Below are 8,747 nucleotides of genomic sequence, written 5' to 3'. Positions count from 1 at the left end.
TGTAGGACAGTCGGCAACCCCGGTGGTACATTCAAGAGGGCCAATCGTACTGCTTTTAAATTGCTGGAGTCAGCACCTTTATTTCAGTTATTTACATTTCTGTTGAGAGCCGGTGGACGGCATTGTCTTTACTTTTCCGAGTACTCACGGTGGGCCTTCTCCAACAGCCCTATGGGAGTATCGCGGGAGGGAGTTCGCGGCTCGTACCTGGAGTATACGCGCACTGTGGTTGTAGTAGCACTAAAACCAAAGACTTAGTAATGTTGTTTAGGTGGATGTGAATTAAAATGAATAGCATGGCATGTAGTGCATATGATGTGTTGTGATGTGTGGACTGTTGTGTGTGGTCCACCTCTCTACTTACTGGGCTAGTGAGCTCATTCCACGTGTACACCCCCTTTTTAGATGATTTTGCAGGTCATACATCTGAGGAGCATGGGGTGGGTCCCACAGTCGAGTTTCCTGAAGAGGACTGGTGGACCCCTGAGGAGTTTGAGCACGGCGTAGACTGCTCGTGTGAGAGCTGTGCTGCGGGACAGCAGTTCTGAGGCCGAGCTGAGCTCCACCCTGGAGGCCGTGCTGAGCTCCACTTCCGAGGCCGAGCTGAGCTCTTCTACATGATGCCGAGCTGGGCACAACCCCTGATGCCGAGCTGAGCTCCAACCTTGATACCGAGCCGAACTGTGTACTTTGATGATTTTGATGATTTCCTGTATATACTTGATATTTGAACTTTATTCTTTTTGTGTATATATCATGCCTTCGGGCCCAAATGTATATAATTATTGTATCACCGTTTGGGTATCAAGTATATGGGAGTTATTCACAGGTAAAACTTAGTCTTCCGCTGATCTGATGAACTTATGTTAGTGTGTGTATGCTGTGGTGGAATACAGTATCTGATGATCCTGGCAGGTTTGGGTTAACCGGTGTTAACTCGGTCACCGCTCCGGTTCAGTGTGAACGGGGTGTGACAGTAACACCTACAATCCAGGATGGAGAAATCACCTAAATTTCTCTTGGAATCAGGGCAACCAAGTAGGACCTTCCAATTTCCATAATCAAGGTCAACCTGGAATCCAAAGGCCTCCCTTTGCACAACAATCTTTTTCCCAAAATACGTTTCCTAGGTCAAATGTAGGACCTCAGGCTAGTTTTCCTAGGGCCCCTCTCCTATCATCTTATCAGCAACCCCCTGGGTTTACCAACACTGGAGAGGCAAGTAGAATAAGTGACTTGAAAAAAAATATGACCCTCCTCATGACAAGCCATCAAAATCTTATGAGAGAACTCACTCAAGTTGTCTCAATTATGCGTGAGAGGGAGAAAGGAACATTACCCAGTCAACCAGAGCCTAACCCTAGGCATCATCAGCCTACTAGTTCACAAACGTCAACTAATGCACCACTGAATATAGTACAAGGTCAGACCCAACAAGGGCCCTCTAACTAATGTAATGTTGTTTATGCCCTTTGGAGTGGTAGAGAGTACCAACTGAGTGTTCCTAAATTTTCCTCATCTATTACTCCTGTTAACTCTCCTTCAATTGAGGACACAAGTGTGCCTCTTGTTCCAGGTTCGTCTGATGAACCTAAAAATTTTTCTGAAACTAAAGATGATTTGGTTGAGGAAACCAAAAATGATTCTTCTGAACAGGGGCAAATCCCTAACAGTCCTTGTGTTCATCCTATCCCATTTCCTAATCACTTGGTACACAAAAAGAAGACTGCTTCCATGGATAAATGTTTAGAAGTCTTTAAAAAGGTAGAAGTTAACATCCCTCTTTTGGACGCCATATCCCAGATCCCCGCCTATGCAAGGTACTGAAAGATTTATGTATTCACAAACGTATCACTAGTGTGCCCAAAAATGTGTTCTTGGCAGGTAACATTAGTTCCATAATTACTCAGCCTATAGCAGCCAAGTATAAGAATCCATGGAGCCCTACCATATCTTGTGTCATAGGCAACACTTATATTGAGCATGTCTTACTTGACCTTGGCACAAGTGTGAATATTTTATCTTACCATGTGTACAAGCAACTTGGATTGGGAGAATTAAAAGCCACTGGAACTACTCTTCAGTTGGCAGATAGGTTTGTTAAAATTCCTAAAGGGATGGTTGAGGATGTCTTACTAAAGGTGGGATAATTTATTTTTCCTGTTGATTTCATTGTGTTAGATACCAAGCCCTTCTCAACCAAGGATGAGATCCTAATAATTCTAGGAAGACCATTCTTGGCTACCAGTAATGCATTAATCAACTGTCGGAATGGTTTCTTAAGATTATCTTTTGGTAACCAAACTGTTGAGTTTAACATGTTTAGGATAAGCAAGCAACCACATATGGAAGAAGAGATTAATATGATTGAGGATTTTTTGGATTTTTCTGATAATTTAATTACCAACTTTGATATTAATTTTGATTCAGAATTCCAAGAGTGTATGGATGAGTTGGATGATGATAGTGAAAATTTCTTTTCTAAAGTCCTGAGTCGTCACACACCTGTGGAGCCCTTAGGACCCCTTTCCAATTCCATTCCCAAACCTTTCATAGTTGAGCCCCCTAAGCTAGATCTTAAGGAGTTGCCATCTAATTTGAGGTATGCTTTCCTAGGGTCTAACCAAACTCTTCCTGTAATAATTTCTTCAAATTTGACTTCTAGCCAGGAAGAGGAGTTACTTAAAGTGTTAAAATATTATAAGGAAGCCCTAGGTTGGACCTTGGCTGATATCAAGGGTATAAGCCCTTCTATTGTGCAACATTATATATATATCTTATGGAGGATTCCAAACCATCCATGGAACCCCAAAGAAGAGCTAACCCAGTGATGATGGAAGCTATTAAGAAAGAGATCCTAAAGTGCTTGGATCATGGAATAATTTATCCTATTTCTGACAGCCAATGGGTAAGCCCAGTTCACGTAGTGCCTAAGAAGTCTGGTGTGACTGTAGTTCCCAATGCCAATAATGAACTAATTCCAACCCGTGTCCAATCTGGGTGGAGAGTGTGCATAGACTATAGGAAACTTAATGTGACAACCTGAAAGGACCACTTCCTATTGCCATTCATTGACCAGATGTTAGAGAGGTTAGCTGGACATGAATACTATTATTTTCTTGATGGATATTCCGGCTATAACCACATCCTAATTGCTTTAGAGGACCAACATAAGACCACTTTTACATGCCCATATGGAACATTTGCTTATAGGCATATGCCCTTTGGGCTTTGCAATGCCCCTACTACGTTCCAACGATGCATGATGAACATATTTTCTGACATGGTTGAAAAATTCTTAGAAGTATTTATGGATGACTTTTCAATTCATAGGAATTCCTATTCTGAATGTCTTCATCATCTTTCTCTAGTTTTGAAAAGGTGCATATCTAAGAATTTGATTTTGAATTGGGAGAAATGCCACTTCATGGTTAAATCGGGTATTGTTTTAGGCCATGTAATATCCAAGGAGAGAATTAAGGTAGATAGAGACAAAGTGGATTTAATTGATAATTTACCACCTCCTCTATCTGTTAAGGACGTCCGATCTTTTCTAGGGCATGCGGGCTTCTACAGAAGGTTTATCAAAAACTTTAGTCAGTTAGCCCGACCTCTCATTTCATTACTTACCAAAGATTAAACTTTTGAGTTTTCTAAAGAGTGCCTAGAATCATTCAAACAACTTAAGAAGGAGTTGACCAATGCACCCATTGTTCAACCACCTGTTTGGACTGAACCTTTTGAACTGATGTGTGATGCTTCAGATTTTTCCATAGGAGCGGTTTTAGGTCAAAGGATTAATAAGTTGCCCACTGTCATTTATTATGCTAGTAGGACCTTAAATGATGCACAACTCAATTATAAAACCACTGAAAAAGAATTTTTAGTGGTTATGTTTGCATTAGAAAAGTTTTGGTTTTACTTAGTTGGTTCACATGTGGTGGTGTATATTGATCATGCTGCTCTTAGATACTTTGTTCAGAAGATGGATGCCAAAGCCCGTCTCATTAGGTGGGTTTTACTTTTGCAAGAGTTTGATTTCAAAATTAGGGATAAAAAAGGAGTTGAAAACCTAGTTGTAGACCATTTATCCTGGCTTCCCAATTCCTTGACTGTCGATTCTCCAGTCAACGAGAACTTTCCAAGTTATTTACAGTGTCCAGTGAACCATGGTTTTCTGACATTGTCAACTTCTTAGTTTCGAGTTTGACTCCGGATCACTGGTCCACCCAAGATAAGTATAGGTTTCATTCTTAAGTTAAGCACTTTTTCTGGGATGATCCTTATTTGTTTAAGATATGTCTAGATTAGATTATCCGACGATGTGTTCCTGATCATGAGCAACATTCTATTCTCTCTTTTTGTCATGATTATGTATGTGGTGGACACTTTGGACCTAAGAAGACTGCCACAAAGGTTCTCCAATGCGGATTTTACTGGCCCACTATTTTTAGAGATGCTTTTGATTTTTGTAATGCTTGTCCCGCCTGCCTGTCTTTTGGCCGTATCAATAAGAGGAACATGATGCCCCTCAACCCTATTTTGGTAGTTGAGATCTTTGATGTATGAGGCATCGATTTTATGGGACCACTCCCTAATTCCTTTAGGAATCTGTACATACTTTTGGCTGTTGATTATGTTTCTAAATGGATAGAGGTCATACCTTGTAAATCTAATGACCACAAAGTGGTGGTCCAGTTTCTCAAAGAGAACATTTTTTCTCGTTTCAGTGCACCACGTGCAATAATTAGTGATAGGGTACTCATTTTTGTAATCGACTTTTTGAGACCTTAATGAAAAAGTATGGGATCACACATAAGTTATCTACCCCTTATCACCCCCAAACTAGTGGCCAAGTAGAGGTGTCTAATAGACAGATCAAACAAATCTTGAAGAAAACTATTAATCCCAATTGTAAGGATTTGTCCCTTAGGCTCATTGATGCCTTATGGGCCCATCAGACTGCTTTCAAGACCGATCTTGGTCAGTCTCCCTACCATTTGGTGTATGGAAAAGCTTGTCACTTACGATTTGAGTTGGAGCATAAGGCCTTTTGGGCCATCAAGAAGCTCCACTTTGATTTGTCTGATGCGGGAATTTATCGTAGGCTCCAACTATCTGAGTTGGAGGAACTTAGGAATGAAGCCTATGAAAGTTCTAGGATTTACAAGGAAAAGTCCAAAGCTTTTCATGATAAGCACATTCTGCATAAATCTTTTACAATTGGTGATAAGGTCTTATGTACAACTCTCGATTGCATCTTTTTCCTGGTAAGCTTAGATCTCTATGGGATGGCCCATTTATTGTCCATAATGTATATCCCCATGGGGCTGTGGAGATTCTGAATCCAAGAACAAGGGTAATTTCAAAGGTTAATGGTCAGCATTTAAAACCATTCCTCGAGTTTCCTAATACTGGTAGTGAAGAGGTCATGGATCTCCATGAACCTCTTTACATTGATGACTAACTTTTAATCAGGTATGACCCCCTTGCATTGTCTTCGTTTTTAATTCTTTCCATGCATTGAAGACAATGCATGACTTAAGTGTGGGGTAGGGAAACCAGTTTCTGCTTTTTCCACTTTGTTTTATTTGTTTTTCTTTTTATTTTTTTTTTTAGCTTGCTAAAGGATGAAGTCCTACTTTGGCTTTTGGCTAATGGTCATACCATTCGGTTGCTTGATGTATGAAAATAAAAGTTTTGACTAAGGTACCCATTTTAAACGTATAAAAACCCTGTTGAGAAGAAAGAAACAAGCCTGTGTCTTGAGATGGGGCTTTCTTTTAAAAAATAAAAAACCCCTATTTTGTGGTGTTGGACCATATGTAAGTCTGTGGGTTCCTTGTACTTTTGATTTGGAATTGAGACATTTTTTTTTTAATTTGGCATGGGTTGACAAATGCACAATTTTAAATGAAATGTGAAATGTGGTATAAAGAAGAATAAGAGTTGGTTTCCTTGGAACTAGATAGGGCATTGCGTCTCAGGAAGCGTGGTATCTTGATCGAAATTCCTTGGGAGGAAACTTCTGAAGGAACTCTAGCATCATTGTCTTTGTGGGCATATGCAAAAAGCGAAGCTACATAGTAACTTAGGTGTCTGGTGTTTACTCCACCATGTCATTCAGGCCAAAAGTAGTAGAGTAGAATAGAGTTTATTAAGCAAAAAAAATGTGCAAATGTCATTAATGCTTAGTAATATGTTTTGGTAAAAAACACTCCAACGCCTTAGTCATTGGTTCCCTATTTATTCACAAGTGGTTTTACCTTAGGATAAGGATGTTTTGGAAGAGACGAGGTGAGTTCCAAATTAAGAAATATGCTAGTGCCTAAAATTGATAAAGGGTAATAAAAGTTCAAGTGTGGGGGTCTCTTGTAAGAGAAATTATCTTTGTTCCAGATCGGTATGACCCTTACCTTTAGCCAAGGTTGGGATTTGTTTATTCATAATTTTAGGTGTATATTCACTACAAACACCCACGAGACACAACTCGTCCACTAGGGGTGACTTAGGGGTTTAAAGGCTTGTTGCACATGCTAAGTGCAACCGTGATTCCTACGAAAGTGAGTTAGGATTTTTATTTTTATTCTTTTTCTTTTTGTTTTGCTCGAGGACTAGCAAAGTCTAAGTGTGGGGGAATTCTGATGAGCACATTTATGTGTGAAATCTAGGGTAAAAAAACATGCATTTTATATATTTAGAATGGAGCTACCTTAGGTTTTACTCTCTTTTTGCAGGTTTTGTATTTTAAAGGCTTTAAGCATTATCAAGCGTCATATCTCTCCAACAACAATTACTTAGTATAGTTGGTGAGCTATGGTGTGTAAAATTCCCTTTCTCACTAAGAGGTCTCAAGTTCAAATCTCATGGTTGTCTTTTTTTGGAGAATTTTGTTGAAAATTTTCTACTTTTCACTCACTTAAAGCACTAAGGACATGGAGGGGATTTCCACATCAAATTAGAAGCAAGAAAAATCGTGGAAGGGGTTCCTGCAAGAAGAGAAGAAAAAAAAGGAAAGAAAAAAAAAAGAGAAATAAATCTTGTCCAAATCTTCTCTCTCCTCCACTTAGTACTTTTGGTCTCAAAAGATCTCACTACCAATTGTGGGTTTCTCCCTTTTAGGAAAGAGAAATTTGTTACCCTACCTCTCCATTCCCTATAAATACAACTCATGTAAGAGGAGGGGAGACACTTGATTCTTCTTCTAATTTTTTTTTTTTAGTTGCTTTATCTCTTTCTCTAGCTCTAGTTCTAGGTTTATGCTTTAAACACTTTTGTAAGTTCTTTTTATTCAATTAATGCAAGCACTTTTATTTTTGATTCAATCTTTTATTTTTATTGTTTAAGCAATTGAAGTTGTAATTTTCAAGTTCTAGTTGTAGGCTTAGTTCTAGGTGACAAGAACAAGCTATGAAGCATGTCTTTCAAGTTCAATTTTTTTCTTTTTCAGATTTATTTTCTCTAGTACTAGAAATTTCATATTTGGTTTATTCCAAATCTGATTTTTAGTACTGGTAGTATCTCAAATTGATCAAGTTTTCAGTTTAAGGGTTGAAGTTCAAGTAAGTAGGCTCCTTCAGTAGTCTTCTCTCCCCACTCTCATTTCCTCTTCTGACTACCCTTTCTTTCTTAATTTAGGATTTTAATTTTAGTCCTTATATTATTGCTATCCCTTTTCCCCAAGGTTCATGGCTAGTATATGTGTTGGCTTTGCCCCTCCTAGCCATAGAACCATCATTTTATTATTTTTATTTTAATTGTCTCTCTTTCTCTAAAGCCAAGTAAAGTAACCCTTGTAAGAGTAACTCTCTGGTCAAGTAAAGAAGCTCATATTATGATGCATCCCTCAGGCTAAGTAGAGAAACCTTCTTGTGAGTCTCTCTCTAGTTTTTTCCCCATTCTTTTACTTTATTTTTATTTTAACTTTTTTTTCCTTCATTGCTTTTTAATTACATGGGGTTTTATATTTTTAGCTATTTATTTATTTAATTTTAATTGTGTGGCTTGCGTGTTTAAATTCTTAGATAACGAGTGCTTAGGACATTATTTTAGATACATATGTCTAGGACGGTAATTAGAATTAAATCACAATCATTAATCGGTTCACTTTCGCATTATTAAAAGAAGCAAAAAAATAAAGTGGATGCTCTCCCTGTGTTCGACCTGTAGCTACACTAATCCGTATACTTGAGGTTACATTTTAAAATCTCAAACAAGTTTTTGGCGCCATTGCTAGGAAGACAATTCCATGTTATTTTTCGCTTTCTTTTGGTAAATCAGAGTGCTTTGTTCACTTTGTTTTGTTTTTCCTTTTCTTTTATTGAATTCTTGAGAAGAACAACTTATAATAATAGTTATATCAGTGGGGGTCGCTATGCCTCACCGTATGATAAAGACAGGTTTTGCCCTGTAGTAGTACCTTAGGAATTGACCTGAGCAACCCCGAATCCCTGTCGGTAAACTCCCAAAAAGATTAAAAAAAAATCAAAAAAATCATAAAAAAAAAAATTTTGCTATCTATTCTTTTGTGCTTGTCTTACTCTAGTTATGGGTAGTTTTCTGTTGCATAAGTGTTAGGTGGGTACGTAATACTAATAATCGGTTAGAAAGAAGAGATCCAATAAGTAATGACTCCATACGTTTGCTCTCTATAAAACCTTTTAATATGGGAGACCAACATCAAAACCCTTCACCTAAATCTCTAAAAGATAGGTTCTACCCTGCTAGAACAACCCAACCTTCCTGCA

Source organism: Macadamia integrifolia, unplaced genomic scaffold (genome assembly GCF_013358625.1).
Source record: "Macadamia integrifolia cultivar HAES 741 unplaced genomic scaffold, SCU_Mint_v3 scaffold86, whole genome shotgun sequence".
Classification (NCBI taxonomy): domain Eukaryota; kingdom Viridiplantae; phylum Streptophyta; class Magnoliopsida; order Proteales; family Proteaceae; genus Macadamia; species Macadamia integrifolia.
This window is presented reverse-complemented; position numbering follows the sequence as displayed.